Raw genomic sequence first — 17,191 nt, forward strand, 5'->3', positions numbered from 1 at the left:
AGGACAATGAGTTGTGTTGGATGGGGCTCTGCTGAAAGTGGGAGCAAAGCTACACTCCTATGTCCTGGGTGTGTGTGCTTAGGGAGGGAAGCTCTGTGTGTGGTGAGACAACTGGGTCACTTCCCTGGGGTGATAGCATCTGCTCACAGCAGATGGGAGCTGGCAGAGGTGGGATGAATGAGCCATTTGAATGGGAAACACCAGTTCTGAGGATGACTCTGTCTTCCGGCTGCCAAGGAGAGGGCTCTGCTCCTCTGTTGGGGTGAGAGCAGGTGTAGACGGTGGTGGTGTGGAGAGACTCGGATCAGCCAGGCAAGGGCCTCTGTGGAATCCAGGACCAGTAACACCTGTGTTTGCCCAGCACAGGATGGCCAACAAAGCACTTCCACATTCTTGATTTATGTCACACTTCGCCCTGTGATGTTAACAGGCCACACATATTATCACTGCTCTACTGGGAAAGAGAGGCACGCACGATCACATGACCAGAAAAAAAGTGAGGAAAGCCCCTTGCCTTTTTGCCTCCTACTCTGGTGCTGTTTGCTCCACACCACCCTACCTTTCCTGCGAGAGTTCTCAGGGCAGGTATCAGTGAGCATTTTGTTGAGATTCTTCTGTAAGGAAGAGGGTGCCGCTTAATTAGCTAAAGACTTCTGGTACCTGAACCCAAGATGTGCAAAGGGCATGCTCCATAAACACTGAAAGGAGGTAATAATTAATATGATGAAATGGCAAGGAGGAGGTAGTTGTTTCATTGGCACGTTGAATGGCAGCCTGTAGACTCCCCCCAAACAACTGATTACCCTCAGGAGACACCGTTTACTCTGGTTCAGGATTGGACGAAGCTACCTTAACCACTGTTATACTCCTTGGTGAATAAACACTGAACAGAAAGAAGACAAGTTCTTTAAATACATGTGCTCTTTAATCATGTAAAAGAATATATTCAAAGAATTATTAACGTTATTTCCTATTCACAATACCCTAAAACCAAACATTATCCCCATCAGGGTAAACTGTGTATATTGAATTGTTCATTAGTCAAGTAAGAACTGAATACTGTGTTGAAACCAAAGCAAAATTAGTTTTTTTTTTTCCCACGGTAAGAAAGGGCTTCTTCTTCCCACTCCCAGAGTTTCCACACAGATTAGAGAATGGTCTATTTTATTTTAACAAAGCTTTTGGCAAAATGTTAACCAGCCACAAATGTGGCCTCCAAGCCCAGGCACCAAAGAAACTGATACTGTTCCTTTGAGAAATACATAGTTTGTCCAGCAGATGAGAGAAAGTAGAAAACCCTAGTTTGTAACACGTAGTAAATTAGTAAATCCAACTATCCCAATTATAGTGTGAAATTTCTCATAAAGCAGCGGCCGTTAAGTCACGTTACACAATATCTCTTTTTATTTTTACCATATTTTGTGATGCTTCCCAATGTAAATTAATGACTAGCTTAGTGTGCTCAGTTGTTTATTCATTCAATACTCTTACAGAAACATGGAAACATTCGGCCTGTACAGGTCAATTAGACCACATGCAACCGCCAGTAAAGAGCAAGACAGATACATCTGGTCCCTGCTCCACAGGGCAGTCATATAGGTGGCCAGATCCAGCTCTTCCTGCCCAATCAGAAAGAACAGCTATTAGACATCTTGGAACCAACCATGGAAGTATAACTATGAGCGATAGAATAGAAAACTCATTCTAAATCCCATGAGGCTATCCATGGAAAAGTACAGACATTTTTTGTTTTGTATTTGACTTCATAGTTCTGCCATTTTAATCAAAAATATATTCTTGGTCCTAAGAATATAACTTCTCTAAATGATATTCCTTATTCTGTACAAATGTTCTTCATGTATTCTGATTACTGTAGGCTTAAAACTTCAATCATGAGATGATGGTGTTTATGGTGGTTTGTGGACCTACGTTCTCCATCTCATATATGTCTGAAGAATATTCAGTCTTATTTGCTCAGGGCGTCAGTAGTTATAATCTGTCTACGCAGTGTATCAAGGCATTCATTTATCTTAGTTCATGGTATAAATAAGGCCAGGTAGTATGTTTGGTCCCTCTAAGAGTCATTCATGCATTTTACACAGTGACAAACTCCTGCTTGGTCACCCTTGAACAGACCACAGAGGGAATTGGGCATCTTTGGATGGTTCATTCCAAGACCTATTGCCTGCCAATGAAAAATGAGCTCTTGGGATCCACTAAATGTGGATTTTGTTCTATTATGTTCATCTGTAACCTTCTAATCTGCTTGTGTAGCCATTGAAATGTTTGCCCATTTCACACAGCCAGTGACCTCACAAGGAAGGCCCTTGGAGGGACCAGGAAATCAGTGTGGGTCCAGAGCTTCCACAAAGAGCCATCTTCACTGGCTGCACCACTCCTCTGTCCTGGCCTGGACTGGGTACCCTTTTTTGAACTTAGGCTGGGATGGCAGAGTTTCTCATCCCCTGTGATTATTTTTCTACACAGCTTTTATTAACTGAGCAGAGCAGAGAAAAGCAACTTGCATTACAGCCAAACTAATATGTGGTAGAAATTCCCTGAGGGATTAAGGTGAACATGCTGTCCCCTCCCTCTGAGAGACAAAGTCAGGAGAGTGACAAATCTGAGTTCTGCTTCATTACGCAAAATATACAATCCCCAAGGGCTTTATCTGAAAGGAATCTAAAGACTAATGAAATATCTTAAAATTCCACCCTATAAATGAAGAAACTGACAAACCAAGAAGTTAGCAAAGTGATTAATGTAGGTCAGTAGTGGAATAATGTATTAGCTTCTTATTACCATGAGCTTAAAATACAAATTTATTTTCTTAGAGTTCTGGAGGTCAGAAGTCTAAACTGAGCTGGCAGCGTTGTGTGCCTTTTGGAATCTCTACAGGAACTTTTAGAGGCTACTGGCATTCTTTGGCTCAAAACCCCACAGTCCCTCTTCAAAACCAGCTACACAGCATTATCAGGTATCTTTCCTCTCTGACCTCTGCATCTCTTGTCACCTCCCCTTCTCTGAGTCATCCTCTTACAACGACCCTTAGGGTTAATAATTTCCCGACTCAAGATCTTTAACTTAATCATGAACGCAAAGTTTCTTTTACTGTGTAAGGAAGTATATTCACAGATTTTGAGTATATGGGGTGGAGGTCGGGGGGGGAGGCAGGATATTATTCTGCCTACCACAAATAGCAACCAAAAAGTCTAAACCTCATTAGTGACTAAGGATCTAGCAAATACATGTGTTAATTTTGTTTTAAAAAGTTTAATAATTATTTACTAGATCTGGAATACTGTGATTGACAAACATGGCAAAGCAAATAATAGACCTGAAATTCTCTTTATTTACTTTGCAAAGGTATATTTTAAATGTAATTCGCAAGTAGAGAAGCCTTCTTAAGATCCTTAGAAAGAAAAAAAAATTAAGAATAAAACTGTGCTGACATATAGGAAACAAAGACCTCATAATCCCAATATTTTAAAAAATGATCTTACAAATCAAAAAGAATGGGATGGGGCTTCCCTGGTGGCGCAGTGGTTGAGAGTCCGCCTGCCGATGCAGGGGACACGGGTTCGTGCCCCGGTCTGGGAAGATCCCACATGCCGCGGAACGGCTGGGCCCGTGAGCCATGGCCGCTGAGCCTGCGCGTCCAGAGCCTGTGCTCCGCAACGGGAGAGGCCACAACAGTGAGAGGCCCGCGTACCGCAAAAAAAAAAAAAAGAATGGGATGAACAACACAATAGAAGACATGGATAAAATGAGCAATTTACATAATAAAACACACAAATAGAAAATGCATATATAATAAGAAATCCTGTTTTACTTCTCAGATTGGCAAGATTAAAAAGATAGGTGAAAATAATCTTTACAGTGGCCTACAAGACCCGCATGATCTGCCTCCTGTCCCTCTCTCTGATCTGATCTCCTTCTCATCTCCACCTCACTTGTTTGCTCCAATCAAAAAAAGATGCCCTTTCACACACTGTAATAAAACAACCTTGCAATATCTACTAAAACTCAAATCTATACCATTTGACCTAGCAATGCACTTATAGGAATTTAACTTTCATAAATATTTACACAATGAGGTTATATTACAAAAGTGTAACTAAAAAAACTTGGAAACAACCTAAATGTTCCTAACTAGAGATTTGGTTAAATAAATTAATGTATGTTCATAAAACAAAGTACTATGTGACAACGAATTTGAGTGGGTGCATGTGTATGTGTGTGTGTGTAAAATATTTCTCAAATATACCGGCACGGGAAGATTTCTGAATTGTGTCATTTAATATAACTAGTAACATGTCTATTTTAGTCCTTCAGGCTGCTATAACAAAAATATCGTAGTCTGGGTGGCTTATAAACAACAGAAACTTATTTCTCACATTTCTGGAAACTAGAAGGCTACGGTCAGAGTACCAGCACGGTTGGGTTCTGGTGAGAACCATCTTCCAGGCTGTAGGCTGTCCGTCTTCCCATTGTCTGCTCACACAGTGGAAAGAGAGATGAGAGAGCTCACTGGCATCTCTTTAATAAGGGCACTAACCCCATCCATGAAGCCTCTGCCTTCATGACCTTATTACCTCCCAAAGGCCTCTCCTCCTAATACTATGTCATTAGGGGTTAAGATTTGAAATTATGAATTTGGGAGGGGTACACAAACATTCAGTTCATAACAATGTATGTTATGTATTATATACTTATTATACTTTGTATTACTTACAAAACAACTGTATCCTAATACACGTCCTTTCCAAAATACCTGAAAATGGCTGTAAGAGGAATGAATATTGTTTCCCATTTAGCTGATTACTGACATATATAAACTGTCTTAGTCCATTCGAGTTGCTCTAACAAATTGCCACAGAATGGGTGGCTTATAAACAACAGAAATGTATTTCTTACAGTTGTGGAAGCTAGAAGTCTGAGATCAAGGAGCCAGCATGGTCAGGTGAGGGCCCCCTTCTGAGTGGCTGATTTATCATCATATCCTCACATGGCAGAAGGGGCTAGAGATTCTCTGGAACCTCTTTTATAAGACACTGCTCCTATTCATGAGGATTCCACCCTCATGACTTAAGCATCTCCCAAAGGCCCCATCTGGTAATACCATCACATCACTTTTGGGGATTCGAATTTCAACATGTGAAGTTTGGGGGGACACACATATTCACACCATAGCATAAAGCCAGAGGAAACATTTCTTCAAATCATTTTTTTAAATTTTCCCTTCCAGTCAGAGAGAAAAGACCTAGCAAAAACTGGCTTTGTCAAAATATTGGAAGAACTCATTCCTTGTAGTCTCTGTTTTACTAGTCAAAGTCACCACCGTCTGTTATACACATTATACTCAAAGCCCTTTGGATGTTTTTATTACATTACGTATTACATAGAGAAGACTTAAGCATCCTTAGAATTTTTATAAGCATATGTTCTTCCTTCCTTATGAGGAAATGTAGATCTCATTAAAGTAAATTTTTCTAAAATGAAATGTTTTGATGTATAAGCTTAGCAAGACTGCATCTGAAAGCCACAACTTTTGCTACAATCTTAAGTATGACCAAATTGACCTACAGCAGATTTTATTAAAGACAGAGCAAAAACAACTTTGTCTTATTCTTTAAGAAAACTCAAAGACAGTGGTCTTTGTGTAATTTCTTCTAGTTTTCACATGTATATTATTTTTGTTCTCACTAAAATGGTTTCTAATCATTAGTGTCACCAGTTAAAATTATTTTAAATAACCAAATTCTCTATTTTTACATTTAATGGAGTCATTTCCAAACAATCATTTTCAAGGTTGTTTTTAACTTTTTTTTCCCTGCAAATCCATACATGCAATGTTATAGACAGTTTCCCTCTGGACAACATCCTCCTAGCCATGCATGTTCAGTTTGGTCTCAATGTCCTAAAACAAAAAAAGCACTGTGTAAGGTCAAGTTGAAGCAGATTAAATTTGAATTAGAAGCACTTCTGTATTAACATGGAAGTGTTAGTCATATTTTCCCCCTTCTACTCTTGGAAATCAAAGAGACAAGAAATATAAAAAGAACCCACAAACTCCATTTTGGCAACACTAGGTAGCAGATTTAAATTACAGTCTCAAAAATAAATGTGAAGGCTACCAAAAGCAGCCAAGACCAGGCAGAAGCCACACATAAAACATGAGGAAAATAGCAAAGAGAGTCACAAGATGATCCAATGGCAGCAGATTTCAAAAAACACTTCCTGCAGGTGAGAGGTTCATTGAGAGGTGAGGAAGCTGTATCCATGTTGGCAGAATTGGATGTAGGACCTGTGTGAGTAGGGCTGGCAGCAGAAGTCTTCATGAACACGGTTAATCAGAGAGAAGCAGAGAAGGCAGGGTTACATAAAAAACAACCAGCTAAGCCATATTAGAAGGAAGAAGTCTGTCTCTGAGGAAGCAGAATAGGAGAGAGCACTGCATTAGGAAGCCTGAAAAGCTACAGTTGTTTTTCTTCTCCTATAGGAGCTTTCTATGAAAAGTTGCTCAGGAAAATTCAAATGGTTCATTAATAAAAGGAATTGATACAGTATTGATACAAAGGTTACATAAGAGAAGATATGGAAAATAGCACTAAAACCTTCAAGTACGAGTAACATTCACCAGAAAATGTTGCCACAAAGCAAATGAAAGTTGTAGCCAAATGCTTCATTGTGAATTTAAAAATTTAATAAATCAGTTTTCTCTATGAAAGAAAATCATAAAGCAGAAATAAATAAGTAAATAATAAAAATATGGAAGACTGAAGTAACATGATGAATAAGACATCTCGTCAAATCAACTGATAAAGTGCTATATGCAAGAAGAAATTTCTGACTATGGTAAACAAATGACTAACCTTTCTTTATATCATTTAAACATTTTTTCAAACATCTGTTTTATTCATTAGATTATTTAGTTTTCTCAACAAAGAGATTATTTTTAAATAGTTAATATTTCTGTTTGGTTTACCATCACTTTGAGGAATTTGGTGCACCTAGGTCAGTGTTTCCTGAATTTCAGTAATATAACATTTTAAATGAAGAGAAAAGTTCTTGAAGCATTAATGTTAACTATAATTTTTATTATATTCTTTAATTGTACATATACCAAAAAATGAACTGTAAGCTTGTTGTCTCACAGTTGTGCTACAACTATAAAACCAAAGCAGACAAATCAATGTAAACAAAATTACAAAAATGAAAAAGTCAAAATTGAAATTAACAGATTATGTGATAAAGTACATTGTGTGGAAATGAAGTCACCATTCACAAGACCAATAGAGAGTTCACATGCCAACACCTCTGCGCGCCTTTTGAAGATTTAAGTTTCCTTCCAAGTCTTTTTCAATTTCAAATTATGCCTAATGCTGTAATTTGTTCTTTACTTAGTGGGAAGCCATCATTTCTAAATTAAGTTATCTTTTGTTCTTTTTCTAACTAGCACACAACAATGACAAGGTACTTTTTGGTGCCAATAAGAACGTTGAAAAGAATGCAACTGTAAGCACTAAAATCAGATGGTGCTAGTCAACTATAATCATTCAGAATAGCAAACTAAGCTTCTATTAATTTTATTTTAGTTTTTTGTTGAATACAAAACAGAACTTTGAAAGTTATTTTTAGTGTTCTTTCAAACCCCTGTTTGAGAAACATTATTCTAAATTTTTTAGAAACCTAAAAATTCCATATAACCACCTCTAGATAACCATACTTGGTATGTTCTTGGCAATCCAAGTGTGATTTTATAACATCCCAGAATTCTTGCTGCCTGAGTCTCACATTACACACAAGAGTACTGTTTTGTGGCTTGTTATAAGACTTAACATCAGTGTGGAAATCTCAGGAACTTAATGTTTCACCTTTTCTGAGAGTAATAAAGACTCCAAAAACTCAGGGTATGATTCTTTAGATTTGAGGGGGAGTCAATTAGAAGACTTCAAGATTCCAGAATACGTAGTTAGGGGTCAGAGTCTGAACCCAGTGGACAGATGGAGAACTTTGGAGCTGGGAAAGAATGAGAACGTTAAGAACTATAAAGACATATAGTTTTATCTTCAGTACATATTACATACTATAGATGTAGAAGGGGAGATATGCAAATAATCAGTGGTAGACTCAGAGTCACCCCCCAAAATAGATTGAGATTCCACCATTCTCTTCTCCAAGCACTGAGGCTATAGAGCCTCTAAGCTTTCACAAGGTGTCCTCCACATAGAAAATTCCCCTGGATACAGGAACTCACAAATCACTTGCTGGTCACCATTAAGTTTTCAGAGATGCCTCTTTATGAGAATTATCATGCTCTCTTCTTTACCTCCCAGACTTTCTCTGTCCACTTGTTCTAGAAAGAACTGTTCTGGAAATCCCTTCAAGGTACTGTCTTTTCTGAAGGAAAATGGATAGCAGCAGGTGCTTGAGAGGTGTTTTCCCCATGAGAATAGACGGGAAATATTCCAGGTCTCTCTTCAAAACTATAATAGAATTAAGTTAACATTTAAGGCGTGACTAAGAGCTATAGGCAGAATCAACTAGTTCTTGACCATATTCTACATGTGCTTGTAACTGACTATAAAAAAGAAAAAAGTGTGCTCAGGTTAAGAGTTCCAGGAACTGGTTAGTCACTGCTTTCCATGCTTTGTCATGGAGAGCACTTTTAAGCAATGAGAACAGATAAAAATACTGATCCCAAACCATATTGTTTTTATCATAAAAATATGGTAAAAACAGAGCCAGTGCAGTAAAAGTGAAATAACTATACAAATGTTATCATGCGACTCTGGTTTATTGAAGGAAAACCTCAACAAAACTATCACGTCTAGATCCAGAATCTAGGTTTCCTAGTCATAATGCACTATAACTAACAGAAGTGAGGGTTTATCCCTGCATTTTCTTAAATTTGCTACACTAACTTAGCTTTTTGTTTTTTTTAATGGTGTATCAAAATAGGTTTACTCCCTTTGGGCTTTATCTCCAAATTATGGTATTTAGTTCAGTGCTATACCCAGCCTATAATACACTAGCAATAACATGTGATGTACTGCTAATATCCTGGAGAATTCTACTGGCTGTGTTCTTGAAGCAATGTAGCAACTTAGCACCATGCATGTTGAATAGTTATGGATCACACATGGGAGCAAATATTATCCTGTTACGTTTTGTTCTACTTTAAGTTTTTTCATCATGATGTCTCAAGAAATTTTACTATGAACTGCAAGTTTTCTTCTTTTCCTATTCTAGATGAGGAGATATTGTATGACACAGGTGTTTTCAGATGCATAAGTACACACATATATTTCTCATCGCCACAATCATTTTAACTGTCTGGATGGTATACTACCCCTGCACTTTACTCTTGGAAGTGGTCCTTGCTAACTAAGAAAATAGCTTTGGTTCATGTATTAGTCTGCTAGGGCTGCCATAACAAAATACACAGACTAGGTAGCTTAAACAGCAAAAATTGACTTTCTCACAGTTCTGGGGGTTGGAAGTTTAAGATCAAGGTGTCTGCAGTATTGGGTTATCCTTTGGCCCTTTTCCTTGGCTGGCAGATGGACATCCTCCTGCTGTGTCCTCAAGTGGTCTTTTCTGTGCATCTCTGGTGTCGCTTCCTCTTTCTGTAAAGACACCAGTCCTGTTGGATTAGGGCCCCACCCTTATGACCTCATTTAACCTTAATTACCTCTTTAAAAGCTTTATCTCCAAATACAGTCACATTGAGGGTTAGGGCTTCAACATGTGAATTGCTGGGGGCATACAATTCAGTTCATAACGGTTCATAACCTTAAAGAGATAATGGGCAGGTGTCTCAGTAATAGATAAAAACAGCCACACATTTCTCCTCTAAAGTCTCCAGATCTTTTCATGATATGTATAATCTTAACCCCAGGGTACCGCATCACGTCATGTGTCTTTCCAACCAACGTTATAATGGACACAAACACTTCCAGATGTTCACTGCTGGCTGAATCAGCCTAGAGCTGGATTCATGAGCCCTTTTCATGCCAGAGATTGGAGAAATAATTCTATTCTGTGCTCCAACTGGATCAATGCGTAAGTGGCTGGAGTTATTTCAACTGGTATCATTTGGTCTAACCAAAAATTAAAATATGGCCTCATGAAACAAACAAACAAGGAAAGAAAGTTGAAACTACTCAGGTTAGAGGCTATAGACCACTTGACAGCATGATCTCTGATGGAAGGAATGCTCAGGCAAGCAGATAGAGCATCTCTAGTTATGAGGGTGTTATAATATCACTGTTATAATATCACTGTTATAATATCACTGTCTAATTATGAGGGTGTTATAATATCACTGTCCTAACAAGTGTCCTTTAAGTTAGAACTGGAAAGTCTCCTCTTGTGAAAATGGAAAGTTTGCTGGGATTATTAAATTTTCATAACATGGTAGAGTTAATCCACTTGTTCTAGAGGGCAGGGACTGGGTAAAACATGAAGACAAGGATGAAATCACTCAGTAGCCTGACTGAAGTCAGGAGAAGAAATCTGCGCTCTAAAATAAAAAATTTTCTCTGAGTACCAAAAAAATGTAAACTCTGTAGACTCCTTCTATCCCTTATCAAAGTCCACTGGAAGATACACAGTGGACAGAACAGGTCAGGAAAACAGAAAAGAACAAAGGCAAGACTTCAGTTCCTCTTTATTAACCACCTGAGTTTCATTTTGAAGTAGAAGAGAAGAGGAACCTCCTCCAAAACAATTTCACCATTGTCGGTGACTCTTCAGATCTCAGCCTGATTCCCTCCTCAGTTCTCTGAATCAGAAAAGAGCCACATAATACCGTGAGTGCAAATAAAATCACACAGACCAGTAGGCTGAATGTTGATTTGGTGTACTTAGGCAGTCCTGAGAGCTCTCAGTAGAAACTGCTTTGATTTTTGACTTTTAGAAAGTTGTTCTACCAAAGGATTATTATGGTAATTGAAATTAGGAATAGAATTATGGTTGGACCCTAAATAACACGATGTGCATGCTAAAGCTGCTATTTAGCTGTTACACTGAACAATTTGGAACAATGGGAGGGACAGGGTGTACTGGTGAGGGCTCTAATTTTAATTTGGGGATTGCCAATTTGTTAGCCTTTCACTGTTTCCTTAAAGGAAATGCAGGGTCTTAAGGAACTTGCTCAAGACCTATATTTAAGTAGAAAATTATGAGCTTCACTTCCTAAGGAGGAGATACTTAACTTTTTCTTTCTTTGAGGGTAGTTCACATTCACAGTTCTCAAAATCTCTGCTACAAAATGAGAGATACTCTATGATAGATCAGTTGTAAGAGCTCATTACTTTGGGAGCAATCCGTTTTACAAGTGTTTGCGTAAGCCATTTTTCTGCAAGAAGAGGGTACGTAGGGGTGCTACTATAAAGACATGATTTATAGGCAAATGTATGATAGAAGATCAAGACTAAAATTCGCTTGTCATAAGGCATAATTCTGACAGTTAATTTGCTCTTATCTTCACGTGCAGACATTTGAATGAATGTATATCAATGGCAAAGAGTTGTTATATAGCTTCATTAGATGATAAAGAGGATTATTATGATAATTGAAATCAGGAGTCACAAAGAATCAGATTAGAAATTAGAGTCACAAGGAGCAAATCAGTGAAAAGTACGGAACATTTGTTTTGAAAAACAGAATAGGCGTGGCCTGTTATGTTTTCCCCAAATTGACAGTGCATCTCCCTTTTGTCCCTACCTTTTAAAATAATAAAAAAAAAATACATACATGTTGTGATATTCATACACAACAAAGCTAGGGGAAAAGTCCTTGTTATCTCAGCCTCTGAGAGAGAAGCACTATTAACAGTGCAGTGTGTTATTTTTTCAAATTTATTTTATGTATATACTATCATATTACTATTGCTGTAAGAATGGGAGTATATATAGTACATGTTGCTCTGTGATATTTTGTCACTAAACGTATCATGGGTGACTTTCTATGTCATTTGATGAGAGAGAAATGTACAAATCACAGACATGTACTAATAAATACATTAAAAGTTTTTGGATGGGCTTCCCTGGTGGCGCAGTGGTCGAGAGTCCGCCTGCCGAGGCAGGGGACATGGGTTTGTGCCCTGGTCCGGGAAGATCCCACATGCCGCGGAGCGGCTGGGCCCGTGAGCCACGGTCGCTGAGCCTGCACGTCCGGAGCCTGTGCTCCGCAACAGGAGAGGCCACAACAGTGAGAGGCCTGCGTACCGCAACAGAAGTTAAAAAAAAAAAAAAAAGAAAGTTTTTGGAACAAACACAGGAAACTATAAACTGTGCTTTGCTCTACAAAGTGAAAGTAGAGATGAGGACAGTGACCGCAAGACTTTTAATTCTCCATTTTGTTTTCTTTTAAATTATTAAAGTTTTATTTATAGCCATGAATTATTTTTATCATAGAAAGCTAGAAAAGCAAGTGAGCAAGAAAGAGAAAAAGAGAAAGGCTAAATTTAAAAGGATAAAATAGAAAAACAACCCAAGTTGATTGGTTGTGATTTTTGTACTAAAAAAATAATGAAAGATCAAATATTTAATCTATTAAATCTTTGGCTACTTCTAGAAAAGTCCATAAGCAGTAAAATTTTATCCAAACTCCCAGTGCAAAGCGTTAGCTTTGGTACAAACCAAATCGACACCCCTCTCGTCCTCTGAGATGTGTTTTCATCGTGAGCTGCCCGATCTTGCTTTATTCATGTACTCTCCATGACAGGGAGGGATAATTCTAATACAAAGCATTGTTTTTTTGTGGCCAACCTAACTAATGACTCTAATGAACAGAAGGCCCAGTAAATTCCCTGAGAAGTTTGATTTCTACAGCCTACTTTTGGGTTCTTTTTTATTCCAGGGTAATGCCTGGACCCAGTGGAGGGAAATCTTTGTTTATTTCCTTTGATCTTACTAAGAGCTCATTTAAAGCAAAGGTCCCAACTGGGGACCTGCATGTGAGGACATATATACTAAAAAGTATGATTTCTTGGCATTGTGCATCTTTCCGGTACATTGCACAGCGTCTCCTCTATGAAGACTCCAGGGAGAAATTTCCTTCTGGTCTCAAGAACAGATGAAAGCACCTGAGCAATTGATTTGTTTTTACATTATGGACAATGTGGATTTTCCAATAAGCCCTGTTTCTGGGTTTTATATTATTTAAAATATGTAACCTAGATGTCCCTAGATCACACTAGCCTAGGGGCACAAGTGAGTCACATTAAGATTAACTCCCAAATACTACTGGCTGATGAGCCTCAACCCATTGCAGAGAAGACCCCATGCTCCAAGCATTTCTGCGTATCCCTCAGGGGGAATCACATGTGTTTACATTCATCGATTTTTAAGTAGAAGAAACCAACTGTGTTAGTTTAAGCAAAGAAAAACAAATTTATTACAAGCATTAGGACATGACCCATAGAACCTAAGGGCAAGAATGCATCCTTGCCTCAGAAAAGACTGGAACCAGAGATTCCAGTGTCATCAGGATGTTCCCTCATCTCTGTTTCTTGCTGCCTAATATTCTCTCTCTCTCCCTCTCGCTCTCTCTCCCTCCCCTGCCCCCAACCCCTCTCTTCCTCTCTCTCTCTCAGCTTCTCCTGCTGATCCAACTCAGTAACAGAAAATAAAGACAACTGAGGGCTCCCAGGTTTATATTATGCGCATCCAGCTACCTGGAAAGAGACTGAAAAATATTTCTGTGTCCCAATTCTGAATTTCTGGGGAAGGGATTGAGAGCTGATAGTCACAGCTTGAAGAGAGTACTCACCTTTGTTTGCTCACTGTGGCAATGGTGACAATGACATGTGACCTTGCAATGGCCTTGTGGCTAGGTGGGTGGGAGAGTAGTTCCCAGAGAAGGGGATGAGCAGAGCTATGCTGACAGCAGAAGACAGCTTCGGGGGAAAGAGACTGCCGTCTGGGTATGGCCACCCTGCCCCGTGGCCCCAGAGTGAGCTGCTGGGCTCATGCAAAACTCTGCTCTGCATTGCTCATCTGATCCAATTGCTGAGCAGTTTTAAAAGAGATTTTTTTTTAAATGAAAGCAATATTTACTGAAGATGTGACCTTTGATACTGCTGATTGGTGAAAAACCTTTCTGGAAGAAAATTTGGAAATAGGTATTTAAGAGCCTTAAAATGCAAAGATCTTTCAACCCATTTCTGGAAATTTATCTAAGAAAACAGACAGATATATGTAGAGGTTTATCACATAATGAAATCGTTTATAGTGGAAAATTGATGTGATGTTAAAGTGTTATAGTAGTTGGATAAATTATAGCACATTCGTATCATGGACTATAACATCCATCTAAACATACAGTATATTTATTGACCTGGAAAGATGGTTGTGTATAATAATAGATATGAAACAGAACAGAACACACAGCACAAAGTTAAATAGTCATTTCAGGTTGAGCAAGTATAGTTGATTTCTATATATTTTCTCCAGATTGGTTTATTTATGTTTTCTAATTTGTCCTCAAAAATCATATCACTTGTATAATATTTTTTTAAGCTTTTGAAAAATCACACTAGTGATACAAGTTTTTTCAACACATAAATGTTACCCCAGCATTAGAAATAAATGTTTGTACATCCTTCTTCAAAAAACAGAAAGGGCAGCTCTCATAGTTATAGAGACTATGCTATGTAGCCCTCTGTATATTAATTTCATAGTCAGCATTCAAAAATAGGAGAAGGAGGGTGAGAATAAAGAAAAAGTGCACAGAGATCTAAGGAAAAAACTTCTCCCTTTAACACCTTTGTCAGCTCTCCATCCTTCCATGGTTCTCCAACTCCTAGGGGCTGTTGGGAGATATTGGGCAGAGGACATTTTTGGTTGTCCAGGGACTAGTGAGAATGACTGACATTTAGTGGGTCGAGGGGAGAGAGGCTGGCTACCCTACAAGGCTCGGAAAATCCAGAACAAGAAAGACTTGTCCTGCTCAAATGTCAATCACACCCTCCACTGAGAAACCCTGCTAAACTAAACCTCTCTGAATAAAATCCAAGGCCTTCACTCGCTAACCCCTGCCTATTTTTCTAATCTCCTCTCTCCCAGCTTCCCTTCCTGTTTTATACCCTGCTCTGTCCCACTTTAATTCCTTTTTCCTCTGTCCCATGCCTTAACCATATCAAATTTCTGGCAATTCTCATAGAGTGCCAAGAAGTATTACGCTTCTCAGCTTTCATTTGGTTTAGATTATTTGCTCTGCCTAGAATACTCCTTTCATAAAGTCCTACTTATTCTTGAAGATTCAGCTTAATCATCTCCTTTGTGGAGCCTTTTTTGGATCATAATTCTTCCCCTTTTTTGCCCTCATTGTTACTTCTGTGCATCGCTATTGTAACACTTAAAACACAGTACAGTATTTCATGTCCGTATTCTCCTACTAGAGGTACAAGTTCCTTGTGGGCAAGGAGAGAATACTTCTTCATGGCTTAACCCCAAACAAGAGGAAAAAATCTCACGTTGCTCAACAAATGCTTGTTAGCTGGGAGAAAAAAATGGAAATCAGCTTTTCTTTCTGTTGCCATTGAAAAAAAATAGAAAATTAATTCAATCAGTAAAAAAATAAAAGTTTGATTTCTGCCTTCAAATTATTTTCCATTTCAATAAAAATAATGTTGACATCTGCTTCATTACCATCGCACAAAATGATTGGCGGAAAGAAAGGCAAGAAAATATATTTATTGGCTCCAAATGTGTCCAAAGGCTTAAATGCTAAGAAATCCACATTTGTGTATGGTATGTGATATATATGTGTATCATTCTATTGGTAGTACAGTTTATTCTATTATAATGTAGACCCTGCTGGCAAATGCAAAGCAAGTTTAGGCTAAGAAGAAATTTTAATAATCTTTATGATTGAAGTTCAAGGAACTCCGAGGAGATTCATTTTTACTGACAGTTGCCTCTTTTTGCTTACAGAACATATGCTATGTTATTGTGATCACTGGATTTAGGGAACTGAGCTATAAAAACATATTGAGCAAATTAAAATTAAGAGTCGGGGCCAAAGACAGTGATCTCACTTTTGTTTTATGTGTCTTGATCTTTAAGGTTAAATGTTTTCCTCCTTCTATTAATATAAAATGTTTAGAAATATATTAGTCATTTATTAATAGGGCATCTATTAATTATGTTCATATTTTAGGAAACAAACACAGTTCTCCATTCTTTTTTTTTTTTTTTTTTTTTTTTTTTGCGGTACGCGGGCCACTCACTGTTGTGGCCTCTCCCGTTGTGGAGCACAGGCTCCGGACGCGCAGGCTCAGCGGCCATGGCTCACGAGCCCAGCCGCTCCACGGCATGTGGGATCTTCCCAGACCGGGGCACGAACCCGTGTCCCCTGCATCGGCAGGCGGACTCTCAACCACTGCGCCACCAGGGAAGCCCCAGGTCTCTATTCTAATTAACAACTTGAAGCAATTAAAACATCAGATTTGTGAAGGGTGTCATAACCATCTAATGTTTCAACTGGCTATTTTATTCCACATCAGACACCACTCTTCCCCCTTGAAAATGATATAACTACAATGTACTAAGCACTGTGTATATTACTGTGGCAGAAGCAAAAAATAAGAATCTGAACCCTCCCTTCTAACTGTTCAAACTTTAGTAGAAGGAAGAAAATATACACATAGATAAAGTAAAAAGAGTAATGACAAATCAGAGGAGAATCTTCTGGTTGCAGGAAACGTGAGAACATCTGAGGTAAAAATTGAAAGGTGGATAAGTTTTGGACTGCTTCATTCATGTGGATGAAGACTATGACAGATTCAAAAGAAACAGTCCTTGCAATCATAAAGATTTCACAAATAGTAAATTATTTTATTTGAAAATTAGGATGTATCTGTTCTTTATTTTAAAAATTATGAGTAGGATTTTTGCTTCAGGTCAAAATGGAATAACAAGGACTGGATCTACCCTCCTGCCTGAAACAACCAAAAATCAGAAAATACCTGAAACAATGGTGTTGAAGACACTGAACATCTATCAATAAAATACAAAGATTCCTGAGAGATGGGAAAGAAACAAAGTGAGCAAATTGCCCCAGTTTACTGCCAGGGACCACAGCACAGAGAAGGAGAACTTGGGCGGAGTACTGCAGATTCCCTGAGTTGAGGAAATAATGAGAGTCTGGGGAAATAAAAGCAGCAAGACCTTGAAGG

This window comes from Pseudorca crassidens, chromosome 3 (assembly GCF_039906515.1).
Source record: "Pseudorca crassidens isolate mPseCra1 chromosome 3, mPseCra1.hap1, whole genome shotgun sequence".
NCBI classification, from domain to species: domain Eukaryota; kingdom Metazoa; phylum Chordata; class Mammalia; order Artiodactyla; family Delphinidae; genus Pseudorca; species Pseudorca crassidens.